Genomic DNA, 15,319 nt, shown 5'->3' with positions numbered 1-15,319 from the left:
ATTTTTGTTATTCTTTTTATTCTCCAGCTTCCCTCCCCGTGGAAAATGCACTCCATAACATAAACCCCTAACCCCTAACAATAACACTAACCCCTCACATAAACCCTAACCCCTCGCATAAACCCTAAAAATAACACTAACCCCTCGCATAAACCCTAACAATAACACTAACCCCTCACATAAACCCTAACCCCTCGCATAAACCCTAAAAATAACACTAACCCCTCGCATAAACCCTAAAAACAACACTAACCCCTCGCATAAACCCTAACAATAACACTAACCCCTCGCATAAACCCTAACAATAACACTAACCCCTCACATAAACCCTAACCCCTCACATAAACCCTAACAATAACACTAACCCCTCGCATAAACCCTAACAATAACCCCAAACCCTAACAATAACCCCAAACCCTAACAGTAACCCCTAACAATAACACTAACCCCTCGCATAAACCCTAACAATAACACTAACCCCTCACATAAACCCTAACCCCTCACATAAACCCTAACAATAACACTAACCCCTCGCATAAACCCTAACAATAACACTAACCCCTCACATAAACCCTAACCCCTCACATAAACCCTAACAATAACACTAACCCCTCGCATAAACCCTAACAATAACACTAACCCCTCACATAAACCCTAACCCCTCACATAAACCCTAACAATAACACTAACCCCCAACAAAAACCCTAACCCCTCACATAAACCCTAACCCCTAACAAAAACCCTAACATAAACCCTAACCCCTTACATAAACCCTAACCCCTAACAAAAACCCTAACATAAACCCTAACCCCTAACAAAAACCCTAACATAAACCCTAACCCCTAACAATAACACTAACCCCTCACATAAACCCTAACCCCTAACAAAAACCCTAACCCCTAACCATAACCCCAACCCCAAACATACCCCTAACCCCAAACATACCCCTAACCCTAACCCCAACCCCAACCCTAACCCCAAACATAACCCTAACCATAACCCCAACCCCAAAAATACCCCCAACCCTAACCCCAAACATACCCCTAACCCCAAACATACCCCTAACCCCAAACATACCCCTAACCCCAACCCCAACCCTAACCCCAAACATAACCCTAACCATAACCCCAACCCCAAAAATACCCCTAACCCTAACCCCAACCCCAACCCTAACCCCAAACATAACCCTAACCATAACCCCAACCCCAAACATACCCCCAACCCTAACCCCAAACATACCCCTAACCCCAAACATACCCCTAACCCCAAACATAACCCTAACCATAACCCCAACCCCATACATACCCCCAACCCTAACCCCAAACATACCCCTAACCCCAACCCTAACCCCAACCATACCCCTAACCCTAACCCAAACCCTAACCCCAACCCTAACCCCAAACATACCCCTAACCCCAACCCTAACCCTAACCCCAACCCTAACCCCAAACATACCCCTAACCCTAACCCCAACCCCAAACATACCCCTAACCCCAAACATACCCCTAACCCCAACCCCAACCCTAACCCCAAACATACCCCTAACCCCAACCCTAACCCCAACCCCAACCCTAACCCCAAACATACCCCTAACCCCAACCCTAACCCCAAACATACCCCTAACCCTAACCCCAAACATACCCCTAACCCTAACCCCAACCCTAACCCTAACCCCAACCCTAACCCCAAACATACCCCTAACCCCAACCCTAACCCCAACCCCAACCCTAACCGCAAACATACCCCTAACCCCAACCCTAACCCCAAACATACCCCTAACCCTAACCCCAACCCTAACCCTAACCCCAACCCTAACCCCAAACATACCCCTAACCCCAACCCTAACCCCAACCCCAACCCTAACCCCAAACATACCCCTAACCCCAACCCTAACCCCAAACATACCCCTAACCCTAACCCCAACCCTAACCCCAACCCCAACCCTAACCCCAACCCCAACCCTAACCCCAAACATACCCCTAACCCTAACCCCAACCCTAACCCCAACCCCAACCCTAACCCCAACCCTAACCCCAAACATACCCCCAACCCTAACCCCAAACATACCCCTAACCGTAACCCCAACCATAACCCTAACCATAACCCCAACCATACCCCTAACCCTAACCCTAACCCAAACCCTAACCCTACCCCTAACCTTTGACCTTTGACCTTTGACCTTTGACCTTTGACCTTTGACCTTTGACCTTTGACCTTTGACCTTAACCATAACCATAACCATAACCATAACCATAACCCAAACCAAAACCCAAACCTAAACCACAACCATAACCATAACCATAACCACAACCACAACCCTAACCATAACCCTAACCAAAACCCTACCCCTAACCTTTGACCTTTGACCTTTGACCTTTGACCTAAGGAGGTCAAAGGTCAGGGGTTGGGGTTATGGTTAGGGGTTATTGTTAGGGGTTTTGGTTATTGTTAGGGGTTGCTGTTAGGGTTTGGGTTAATATTAGGGGTTATGGTTATTGTTTGGGGTTACTGTTAGGGTTTGGGGTTATTGTTAGGGGTTGGGGTTACTGTTAGGGGTTTTGGTTATTGTTAGGGGTTGCTGTTAGGGTTTGGGTTAATGTTAGGGGTTACTGTTAGGGTTTGGGGTTACTGTTAGGGTTTGGGTTATTCTTAGGGGTTTTGGTTATTGTTAGGGGTTAGTGTTAGGGGTTTTGGTTATTGTTAGGGGTTACTGTTAGGGGTTGTGGTTATTGTTAGGGGTTACTGTTAGGGGTTTTGGTTATTGTTAGGGGTTACTGTTAGGGGTTTTGGTTATTGTTAGGGTTAGTGTTATTGTTAGGGTTTTGGTTATTGTTAGGGGTTACTGTTAGGGGTTGTGGTTATTGTTAGGGGTTACTGTTAGGGGTTAGTGTTATTGTTAGGGTTTTGGTTATTGTTAGGGGTTACTGTTAGGGGTTGTGGTTATTGTTAGGGGTTACTGTTAGGGGTTTTGGTTATTGTTAGGGGTTACTGTTAGGGGTTTTGGTTATTGTTAGGGTTAGTGTTATTGTTAGGGTTTTGGTTATTGTTAGGGGTTACTGTTAGGGGTTGTGGTTATTGTTAGGGGTTACTGTTAGGGGTTGTGGTTATTGTTAGGGGTTACTGTTAGGGGTTTTGGTTATTGTTAGGGTTAGTGTTATTGTTAGGGTTTTGGTTATTGTTAGGGGTTACTGTTAGGGGTTGTGGTTATTGTTAGGGGTTACTGTTAGGGGTTTTGGTTATTGTTAGGGTTTTGGTTATTGTTAGGGGTTACTGTTAGGGGTTTGGGTTATTGTTAGGGGTTACTGTTATTGTTAGGGGTTATTGTTATTGTTAGGGGTTACTGTTATTGTTAGGGGTTACTGTTAGGGGTTATGGTTATTGTTAGGGGTTATTGTTAGGGGTTTTGGTTATTGTTAGGGGTTACTGTTGGGGTTTGGGGTTATTGTTAGGGGTTTTGGTTATTGTTAGGGTTTTAGTTATTGTTAGGGGTTACTGTTAGGGGTTTTGGTTATTGTTAGGGTTAGTGTTATTGTTAGGGGTTATGGTTATTGTTAGGGGTTACTGTTAGGGGTTGTGGTTACTGTTAGGGGGTTATGGTTACTGTTAGGGGTTACTGTTAGGGGTTTTGGTTATTGTTAGGGGTTACTGTTATTGTTAGGGGTTATGGTTATTGTTAGGGGTTTTGGTTAATGTTAGGGGTTACTGTAAGGGGTTTTGGTTATTGTTAGGGGTTTTGGTTACTGTTAGGGGTTACTGTTAGGGTTTGGGGTTATTGTTAGGGGTTTTGGTTATTGTTAGGGGTTATTGTTATTGTTAGGGTTTACTGTTAGGGTTTGGGTTATTGTTAGGGGTTATGTTTTTTGTTAGGGGTTGGTACAGTAGACAGTAATATTTCCAATTATAATAGTGATTGTATTATAATAGATCTGGTTCGTTTCTGGAAGGTTATTTTACCTATGTATGTGGTCATATCTCTGGTTGGATGTATTTTCTATCATTTTGTGTAAAAAAATATCATCCTGGCTTGTTCTGGGGCTATATCTGACCATAACTACTGTCTAAAACAAGCATATTTAATAATAGAAAGCCCTTAAAACCATTAAAATGGATTAAATTAATGACTAAAATGTAATTAAATGATGAAATATAATGACTCGAGTTTAATTTAATCTATTCTGTATTTTTAAACACTTTAAATGAGCCCAGGGAACGTATTTTAGCCATAAAAAGGGTTTATTTTAACAATTGTAATGACAAAAAGTGTCCACAGGAGGGCATCTTTTCTCCCTTTTCCAAACTTGTAATGACAAAAAGTGTCCACAGGAGGGCATCTTTTCTCCCTTTTCCAAAACAGCGTCTCTCGTCCATTTCTTACGGTACTGTATAAAAAAAACGGGTTAAAAACGGTTCTCTTGGGTCAATTAAGACGGGGTAAAGTGCCTAAATATTTGCTGGGACTATATATCTTCTTTTTTTATCAAAATAATCATTTTTGAATGTATATCCAGCCGGGAAATGCTTTTGGTACGAGTAAAAATGGATGACTGAATTGTAGTTGCCTGTATTAAATACAGTCCATTTCGGTTCTGGAGGGTTATTTTCAGTTGGGATTTTTTTCTAAATATAAAAGGGTGTATTATTGACAAATTGGTGAAGAAATTAACTTCCAGGGACATTCTGTTGATTATTTATCACTATAAATAGTAGCCTAAATCATGCCTATTTTCGCTAAAATGATGCATGCATTATAATAAGGTCCAGTCGGTTCTAGTTGTTGTTTTTAACTGGGAATTGTGTCAAATGTGTAAAGGGATGTATTATACTTGTGCTGTGTAAAAATAAAGATTTAATAATGTTCTTGGACTATTTTATACCATAAATAGTGTCATAAACACTGGCACTTGATATAGCATATTGCCTTGTATTAAAAACGGTCCATTTTGGTTCTGGAAGGTTATTTAGATTCAGGACTTTTTCTTATCTCTGGGTGGATGTATTAATGAATGATTTGTTAAGAAATAAACTTTTAGGGACGTTCTGGGACTATTTTTTACCATAAATAGTGTACAAAAACATGCTTATTTGCGATAAAATGTTGCATGTATTTGAACCAGGTCCAGTTGGTTCTGGTTGATGGTTTGACATGTTGATGGTGTCCATTGAATAAAGGAATGTGTTTTTGATTAAATGGTGTAAAATTTATCATCCAGTGATGTTCTGGAGTTTTAATATTCTATAATCAATGACCTCCATTTGGGTACTGTGTTTTTGCATGGTGGTTGCATTATAACCGGTCCATTTCGGTTCTGGAGTGTTTTTTTAACTGGAATTTTTTTTCCTTGTATTTGGCAATGTATTTTGCTTATTCTATGAAAAAATGAACATCCAGGATGGTTCTGATGCTATTTGACACTATAATAAATGTCCAAAACATACTAATTTGCGATAAAAATACGGGTGTCATTATAACCGGTCCATTTCGGTTCTGGTGGGTGTATATGCCCAAAGTCTTTGTCCATTCATGAAAATGATGTATTTTTGACAATTCTGTTTAAAAATTATCATCCAAACATGTTCTGGAGCTTTGTAATATCATAATCAATGACCTCTAATTTATTACTTTTTTCTGCACATTTTTTTGTATTAGAACCGAGCCTTCTCGGTTCTGGTTTGTGTTATTAATCAGAACTTTTTATATGTTGTTGCTGGATGTATTGTAATCATTCTGTGAAAAAATCAACATCCAGGATGGTTCTGGGGCTATTTGGCACCATAATAAATGTCCAAAACATGCTAATTTGCGATAAAATTATGGGTTGTGTTATAACCGGTCCATTTCGGTTCTGGTGGGTGTATTTGGCCAAAATCTTTTTTCATTTATAATGGTAACGTGTTTTTGACAATTCTGTATAAAATTTATCATCCAGGGATGTTTTGAAGCTTTGTAATATCATATTCAAAGATGTCTAATTCTTAACTTTATTTTGCACGTTTTTTGTATTAGAACTGAGCCCACTCGGTTCTGGTTGGTGCTGTTAACCAGGGGTTTTTACATCATGTATATGAATGTGTTTTTATCATTCTGTGAAAAAATCAACATCCAGGATGGTTCTGATGCTATTTGGCACTATAATAAATGTCAAAAACATGCTAATTTGCGATAAAAATAAGGGTTGCATTATAACCGGTCCATTTCGGTTCTGGTGGGTGTATTTGCCTAAAACTTGTGTCTTTTGATGACATGGATGTCTTTTCGACTAAGATGTGTAAAAATTATCACTCAGTGATGTTTTAAAGCTGTGTTATACCATAATCAATGAACTCAGTTTTCACAATTTATTTTGCAATTTTTTGGTATTAGAACCGAGCCAACTCGGTTCTGGTTGGTGCTGTTAACCAGGGGTTTTTACTGCATGTAGATAAATGTGTTCTTATAATTCTGTGTAAAAATCAAGATCCAATATTGTTTTGGGGCTATTTGGCATCATAATAAGTGTCCAAAACATCCAAATTTGCGATAAAATCAATGCCTGTATTAGAACCGGTCCATTTCGGTTCTGGTGAGTGTATTTGCCTAAAACTTGTGTCTTTTGATGACATGGATGTCTTTTCGACTAAGATGTGTAAAAATTATCACTCAGTGATGTTTTAAAGCTGTGTTATACCATAATCAATGAACTCAGTTTTCACAATTTATTTTGCAATTTTTTGGTATTAGAACCGAGCCAACTCGGTTCTGGTTGGTGCTGTTAACCAGGGGTTTTTACTGCATGTAGATAAATGTGTTCTTATAATTCTGTGTAAAAATCAAGATCCAATATTGTTTTGGGGCTATTTGGCATCATAATAAGTGTCCAAAACATCCAAATTTGCGATAAAATCAATGCCTGTATTAGAACCGGTCCATTTCGGTTCTGGTGAGTGTATTTGCCTAAAACTTGTGTCTTTTGATGACATGGATGTCTTTTCGACTAAGATGTGTAAAAATTATCACTCAGTGATGTTTTAAAGCTGTGTTATACCATAATCAATGAACTCAGTTTTCACAATTTATTTTGCAATTTTTTGGTATTAGAACCGAGCCAACTCGGTTCTGGTTGGTGCTGTTAACCAGGGGTTTTTACTGCATGTAGATAAATGTGTTCTTATAATTCTGTGTAAAAATCAAGATCCAATATTGTTTTGGGGCTATTTGGCATCATAATAAGTGTCCAAAACATCCAAATTTGCGATAAAATCAATGCCTGTATTAGAACCGGTCCATTTCGGTTCTGGTGAGTGTATTTGCCTAAAACTTGTGTCTTTTGATGACATGGATGTCTTTTCGACTAAGATGTGTAAAAATTATCACTCAGTGATGTTTTAAAGCTGTGTTATACCATAATCAATGAACTCAGTTTTCACAATTTATTTTGCAATTTTTTGGTATTAGAACCGAGCCAACTCGGTTCTGGTTGGTGCTGTTAACCAGGGGTTTTTACTGCATGTAGATAAATGTGTTCTTATAATTCTGTGTAAAAATCAAGATCCAATATTGTTTTGGGGCTATTTGGCATCATAATAAGTGTCCAAAACATCCAAATTTGCGATAAAATCAATGCCTGTATTAGAACCGGTCCATTTCGGTTCTGGTGAGTGTATTTGCCTAAAACTTGTGTCTTTTGATGACATGGATGTCTTTATGACTGAGATGTGTAAAAATTATCACTTAATGATGTTGTAAAGCTTTGTTATACCATAATCAAGGAACTCAGTTTTTGCAATTTATTTTGCAAGTTTTTTGTATTAGAACCAAGCTTACTCGGTTCTGGTTGGTGCTATTAACCAGATTTTTTTAGAATATGTGAGTAAATGTATTAGCAACATTCTGTGAAAAAATCAATATCCAGTATGGTTTTGGGGCTATTTTATACTATAATAAATGTCAAAAACATGCTAATTTGCGATAAAAATAAGGGTGTCATTATAACCGGTCCATTTCGGTTCTGGTGTGTGTATTTGCCTGGAACTTGTATCTATTAATGACATTGATGTCTTTTTGACTAATATGTGTAAAAATTATCACCCAGTAATGTTCTGGAGCTTTGTTATACCATAATCAATGAACTCATTTTTCGCATTTTATTTTGCAAGTTTTTTGTACTAGAACCGAGATTTCTCGGTTCTGGTTGATGCTATTAACGAGAATTTTTTAGATAATGTGAGTTCATGTATAAGCAACATTCTGTGAAAAAATTAACATCCAAGATGGTCCTGGGGCAATTTGCCACTATAAATTATGTTCAAAACATGCAAATTTGCGATAAAATCAATGCCTGTATTAGAACCGGTCCATTTCGGTTCTGGTTAGTGTATTGACCCAGGATCGGTTTCCAATGATAATGTGAATGTGTTTTCTAATGTTATTTAAAATTTTGTCATTCAGATATGTTCTGGGGCTTTGTAATATCATATTAAATGACGTCTATTTTTTTACTTTATTTTGCAATTTTTTTGTATTAGAACCGAGCTTACTCGGTTCTGGTTGGTGCTGTTAACCAGGCGTTTTTACCCAATGTAGATGAAAGTGTTTTTATCATTCTTTGTAAAAATGAAGATCCAAGATGGTTCTGGGGCAATTTTATGTTAGAAAATGTGTCCAAAACATGCTAATTTGCGATAAAATCATTGCCTGTATTATAACCGGTCCATTTCGGTTCTGGTAGGTGTATTTACTCAGGATTTGTGTCCAATGATGAAATGGATCTATTATTGACAATTCTATATAAAATTCATCATCCAGGGATGTTCAGGGCCTTTGTAATGTCCAAATCAATGACCTCTAATTGTGTACTTTATTTTTGCATGTTTGTTGTATTAGAACCGGTCCATGTCGGTTCTGGAAATTGCTATAAACCAGAAATTTTACCCACTTATAGGTAGATGTATTATGATCATTCTGTGAAAAAATAAACTTCCAGGGACATTCTGGGGCTATTTGCCATCACAAATAGTGTCAAAAATTGTATATTTGCGATAAAAATAGTGCTTGTATTAGAACGGGTCCATTTCGGTTCTGGTTGGTGTATTTACTCAAAACTTGTTTCTAATGATGATGGGAATGTATGATTGACTATTCTGTATAAAAATTATCATCCAGACATGTTCTGAAACTTTGTTATACTATAATGAATGACCTCTATTTCAGCACTATATCTTGCACATTTTCATGTATTAGAACTGGTCCATATCGGTTCTGAATGATGTTATAAACCAGAATTATTGTCTATTATGTGTGTGTATGTATTTACATTATTCTGTGTAAAAATAATCATCCTGGCATGTTCTGGGACAATTTGCCACCATAAAAAGTGTCAAAAACATGTCTATTTGTGTTAAAAATAGTGCCCTTTATTTGAACTAGGCCCATTTGGTTCTGGTGGGTTTATTTAGTTATAAATGGTGTTCAATGATGATAAGGATGTATTTTTAACTATTCTGTATAAAAATTATCATCCAGGCATATTCTGAAGCCTTGTTATACCATAAAGTATGACCTCTATATGACTACTTTATTTGACATGCTGGTTGTATTAGAAGTCGGTCATATAAGTTCTGGATAGTCATTTTAACTAAGAATGTTGTCAAATCACTACGTGTATGTATTTCTAACTAAATAGTGTCAAAAAATATTCATCCAGGGACATTCTGGGGCTATTTCATACATTAAATAGTGTACAAAACATGTATATTGCCTACATTAAAATCAGTCCAATTTGGTTCTGGATGAATATTTTAACTATTTATGTGGTATTATTCATTTGTGCATGTATTTATGACTAACTTGTAAAAAATAAAGATCCAGGATGATTCTGGGGCTGTTTTATCCTATAAATAGTGTTCAAAACATGCCTCAATGCAATAAACACATTGACAGTGTTAAAATAAGTCCATTTTGGTTCTGGTTGTTATTTTTACACATGAATGTAATCTAATATCATGGGAGACGTATTTATGACTAAATAGTGTAAAAATTATCATCCAGTGACATTCTGGGCCTATTTTATACAAGAAATAGTGTGTCAAATGGTGTTATTATTAGTAGTGATGAATACAACCATAAATAGGAGGCTTATTTTTTTCCTGAATGTCCTATAGACTCCAAATTTGTTTTTAAAATAAGAGGACATTAATTAGAATAGATTGAGTGCAAAAAAACCAAATCGCTAGGTCCAGGGGTTGCATAAAACGTCCAAAAGTTCGATACCTTACGGCGTGTAATGACAAAAAGTGTCCACAGGAGGGCATCTTTTTCCCTTTTCCCAACAGCGTCCAATGCGTACTGTAGTGTATAAAAACGGGTTGGAAACGGTTCTGGTGGGTCAATTTACACGGGGAAAAGTGCCTGAATATTTGCTGAGTCTATATTACATCTTTTTATATCAAAATAACCGGTTAAAAGTTAATATTTAGCTCGGAAAAGCTTTTGATACCATAAAAATTGTACAAAACATGCATATAACCTGTAATAAAATGGGTCCAATTTGGTTTTTGAGGATCATTTCAAGTGGGAATGTGTTAAATTTACTTGGTGGATGTATTTCTTACTAATTTGTGTAAAAATAATCATCCAGGGATATTCTGGGGCTATTTTATACCATAAATAGTGTACAAAACATGTATATTGCCTACAATAAAATCAGTCCAATTTAGTTCTGGATGAGTATTTTACCTATTTATGTGGTCTTATTCATTTGTGCATGTATTTATGACTAACTTGTGAAAAAATAAAGATGCATGATGATTCTGGGGCTATTTTATCCTATAAATAGTGTTCAAAACATGCCTCAATTCAATAAACACATTGACAGTGTTAAAATAAGTCCATTTTGGTTCTGGTATTTAGTTTTACACATTAATGTAGTCTAATATCATGGGAGACATATTTATGACTAAATAGTGTAAAAATTATCATCCAGTGACATTCTGGGCCTATTTTATACAATAAATAGTGTGTCAAATGGTGTTATTATTAGTAGTGATAAATACAACCATAAATAGTAGTCTTACTTTTCCCCTGAATGTCCTATAGACTCCAAATTTATTTCTAAAATAAGAGGACATTAATTAGAATAGATTGAGTCCAAAAAAACCGAATCGCTAGGTCCAGGGGCTGCTTAAAACGTCCAAAAGTTCGATACCTTACGGCGTGTAATGACAAAAAGTGTCCACAGGAGGGCATCTTTTTCCCTTTTCCAAACAGCGTCAATCGTCCAAAACTTACGGTAGTGTATAAAAACGGGTCCAAAACGGTTCTGATGGGTCAATTTACACGGGGAAAAGTGCCTGAATATTTCCTAGGTCTATATTACATCTTTTTATATCAAAATAACAAGTTCTGTTTAGATATTCAGCCAGGAAATACCTTTGGTACGAGGAAAATTTGATGACTGAATTGTAGTTGCCTGTATTAAAACCGGTCCATTTCGGTTTTGGGTGGTTATTTTGATTTAGGATTTTTTTCTATATTTAGGTAGATGTTTTGTTGACAGATTGGTGAAAAATTAAACTTCCAGGGACATTCTGGTGATTTTTACCACCATAAATAGTATCATAAATCATGGCTATTTGCGATAAAATTGTGCATGCATTATAATAAGGTTCAGTCGGTTCTGGTTGGTTCTATTAACCAGGAATTGTTTTAAATGTGTAAAGGGATGTGTTTAGCTTATTCTGTGTAAAAATAAAGATCCAGTAATGTTCTGGGACTAATTTATATCATAAAAAGTGTCATAAACATGGGCACTTGATATAGTATAGTGCCTGTATTAAAAACGGTCCATTTTTGGTTCTGGAGTGTTATTTTGATTTGGGATTTTATTTTATCTCTGTGTGGATGTAATAATGACTGATTTGTGTAAAAATAATCATCCAGGGATGTTCTGGGACTAATTTTTAATATAAATAGTGTCAAAAACATGCTTATTTGCGATAAAATGTTGCCTTTAATTAAACAAGGCCCAGTTGGTTCTGGTTGATAGTTTGACCTGGAAATGATGTCCAAATGATGATAAGAATGTCTTATTGACTAAATGGTTTCAAAATTATCATCTTAACATGTTCTGGACCTTAATTATACCATAATCAATGACCTCCATTTGGGTAATGTGTTTTTGCATGGATGTTGTATTAAAACCGAGCCCACTCGGTTTTGGTTAATCTAATTAACCAGAATTTTTGATATTGTGTAGACTAATCTATTTTGCGTATTCTGTGAAAAAAATTATGATCCAGGATGCTTTTGGGGCTATTTGCCAACATAAAATGTGTTCAAAACATGCTAATTTGCGATAAAAATAAGGGTTGCATTATAACCGGTCCAATTCGGTTTTGGTGGGTTTATTTTCCTGAAACTTGTGTTAAATTAAATGGTAATGTCTTTTTGAATAATATGTGTGAAATTTATCATCCTGTGATGTTTTGGAGCTTAGTTATACCATAATCAATGACCTCAATTTTTGCATTTCATTTTGCAAATTTTTTTGTATTAGAACCGAGCCCACTCGGTTCTGGTTAGTGCTGTTATCCAGGGGTTTTTACTACATGTAGATACATGTGTTTTGATCATTCTGTGTAAAAATCAAGATCCAGGATTGTTTTAGGGCTATTTGACATCATATTAAGTGTCCAAAACATGCTAATTTGCGAAAAAAATTATGGTTGCATTATAACCGGTCCATTTCGGTTCTGGTGGGGGTATTTGCATGAAACTTGTGTCCAATGATGATAACAATGTATTTTCTAATATAATTCAAAGTTTTGTTATTCAGGCATGTTCTGAGGCTTTGTTATACCATAATCAATGACCTCAATTTTTGCATTTTATTTTGCAAGTTTTTTGGTATTAGAACCAAGCCCACTCGGTTCTGGTTGGTGCTGTTAACCAGGGGTTTTTACTGCATGTAGATAAATGTGTTCTTATAATTCTGTGTAAAAATCAAGATCCAATATTGTTTTGGGGCTATTTGGCATCATAATAAGTGTCCAAAACATCCAAATTTGCGATAAAATCAATGCCTGTATTAGAACCGGTCCATTTCGGTTCTGGTGAGTGTATTTGCCTAAAACTTGTGTCTTTTGATGACATGGATGTCTTTTCGACTAAGATGTGTAAAAATTATCACTCAGTGATGTTTTAAAGCTGTGTTATACCATAATCAATGAACTCAGTTTTCACAATTTATTTTGCAATTTTTTGGTATTAGAACCGAGCCAACTCGGTTCTGGTTGGTGCTGTTAACCAGGGGTTTTTACTGCATGTAGATAAATGTGTTCTTATAATTCTGTGTAAAAATCAAGATCCAATATTGTTTTGGGGCTATTTGGCATCATAATAAGTGTCCAAAACATCCAAATTTGCGATAAAATCAATGCCTGTATTAGAACCGGTCCATTTCGGTTCTGGTGAGTGTATTTGCCTAAAACTTGTGTCTTTTGATGACATGGATGTCTTTTCGACTAAGATGTGTAAAAATTATCACTCAGTGATGTTTTAAAGCTGTGTTATACCATAATCAATGAACTCAGTTTTCACAATTTATTTTGCAATTTTTTGGTATTAGAACCGAGCCAACTCGGTTCTGGTTGGTGCTGTTAACCAGGGGTTTTTACTGCATGTAGATAAATGTGTTCTTATAATTCTGTGTAAAAATCAAGATCCAATATTGTTTTGGGGCTATTTGGCATCATAATAAGTGTCCAAAACATCCAAATTTGCGATAAAATCAATGCCTGTATTAGAACCGGTCCATTTCGGTTCTGGTGAGTGTATTTGCCTAAAACTTGTGTCTTTTGATGACATGGATGTCTTTATGACTGAGATGTGTAAAAATTATCACTTAATGATGTTGTAAAGCTTTGTTATACCATAATCAAGGAACTCAGTTTTTGCAATTTATTTTGCAAGTTTTTTGTATTAGAACCAAGCTTACTCGGTTCTGGTTGGTGCTATTAACCAGATTTTTTTAGAATATGTGAGTAAATGTATTAGCAACATTCTGTGAAAAAATCAATATCCAGTATGGTTTTGGGGCTATTTTATACTATAATAAATGTCAAAAACATGCTAATTTGCGATAAAAATAAGGGTGTCATTATAACCGGTCCATTTCGGTTCTGGTGTGTGTATTTGCCTGGAACTTGTATCTATTAATGACATTGATGTCTTTTTGACTAATATGTGTAAAAATTATCACCCAGTAATGTTCTGGAGCTTTGTTATACCATAATCAATGAACTCATTTTTCGCATTTTATTTTGCAAGTTTTTTGTACTAGAACCGAGATTTCTCGGTTCTGGTTGATGCTATTAACGAGAATTTTTTAGATAATGTGAGTTCATGTATAAGCAACATTCTGTGAAAAAATTAACATCCAAGATGGTCCTGGGGCAATTTGCCACTATAAATTATGTTCAAAACATGCAAATTTGCGATAAAATCAATGCCTGTATTAGAACCGGTCCATTTCGGTTCTGGTTAGTGTATTGACCCAGGATCGGTTTCCAATGATAATGTGAATGTGTTTTCTAATGTTATTTAAAATTTTGTCATTCAGATATGTTCTGGGGCTTTGTAATATCATATTAAATGACGTCTATTTTTTTACTTTATTTTGCAATTTTTTTGTATTAGAACCGAGCTTACTCGGTTCTGGTTGGTGCTGTTAACCAGGCGTTTTTACCCAATGTAGATGAAAGTGTTTTTATCATTCTTTGTAAAAATGAAGATCCAAGATGGTTCTGGGGCAATTTTATGTTAGAAAATGTGTCCAAAACATGCTAATTTGCGATAAAATCATTGCCTGTATTATAACCGGTCCATTTCGGTTCTGGTAGGTGTATTTACTCAGGATTTGTGTCCAATGATGAAATGGATCTATTATTGACAATTCTATATAAAATTCATCATCCAGGGATGTTCAGGGCCTTTGTAATGTCCAAATCAATGACCTCTAATTGTGTACTTTATTTTTGCATGTTTGTTGTATTAGAACCGGTCCATGTCGGTTCTGGAAATTGCTATAAACCAGAAATTTTACCCACTTATAGGTAGATGTATTATGATCATTCTGTGAAAAAATAAACTTCCAGGGACATTCTGGGGCTATTTGCCATCACAAATAGTGTCAAAAATTGTATATTTGCGATAAAAATAGTGCTTGTATTAGAACGGGTCCATTTCGGTTCTGGTTGGTGTATTTACTCAAAACTTGTTTCTAATGATGATGGGAATGTATGATTGACTATTCTGTATAAAAATTATCATCCAGACATGTTCTGA

This window comes from Stigmatopora nigra, unplaced genomic scaffold (assembly GCF_051989575.1).
Source record: "Stigmatopora nigra isolate UIUO_SnigA unplaced genomic scaffold, RoL_Snig_1.1 HiC_scaffold_41, whole genome shotgun sequence".
In the NCBI taxonomy this organism is placed as follows: domain Eukaryota; kingdom Metazoa; phylum Chordata; class Actinopteri; order Syngnathiformes; family Syngnathidae; genus Stigmatopora; species Stigmatopora nigra.
This window is presented reverse-complemented; position numbering follows the sequence as displayed.